Raw genomic sequence first — 330 nt, 5'->3', positions numbered from 1 at the left:
TATGTAGAAAATACATATAATTTTTTTTCTCCCCGACGAATTGTGCTTTATCTCCCCGACGGGGGGGGGGGGCACCCCTGAATATAAATGCCTATACCAGTAGCAGTACCAGACGAATAGACATTTTTAACGAGTTTTTTAAACAAGTTATAACGAATGTGCATCTGTTATACTGTGTTAAACATTTCCACTGCTCATAACAGTATGACTTTGTTTCTTTTTGCTTCTTTTTTTGCTATTCTCTCGAAGCATCTGTTCCAGTCTGTAATGAACCAGTCTGTAATGAAATTGAAATGACCATAAATACATTTGAATTGGTATTTAAAAAAA

Source organism: Anneissia japonica, unplaced genomic scaffold (genome assembly GCF_011630105.1).
Source record: "Anneissia japonica isolate Jap-2015-1 unplaced genomic scaffold, ASM1163010v1 scaffold287980_len571666_cov165, whole genome shotgun sequence".
In the NCBI taxonomy this organism is placed as follows: Eukaryota; Metazoa; Echinodermata; class Crinoidea; order Comatulida; family Comatulidae; genus Anneissia; species Anneissia japonica.
The sequence above is the reverse complement of the archived record's forward strand: the minus strand, read 5'-3'. Positions refer to the sequence as shown.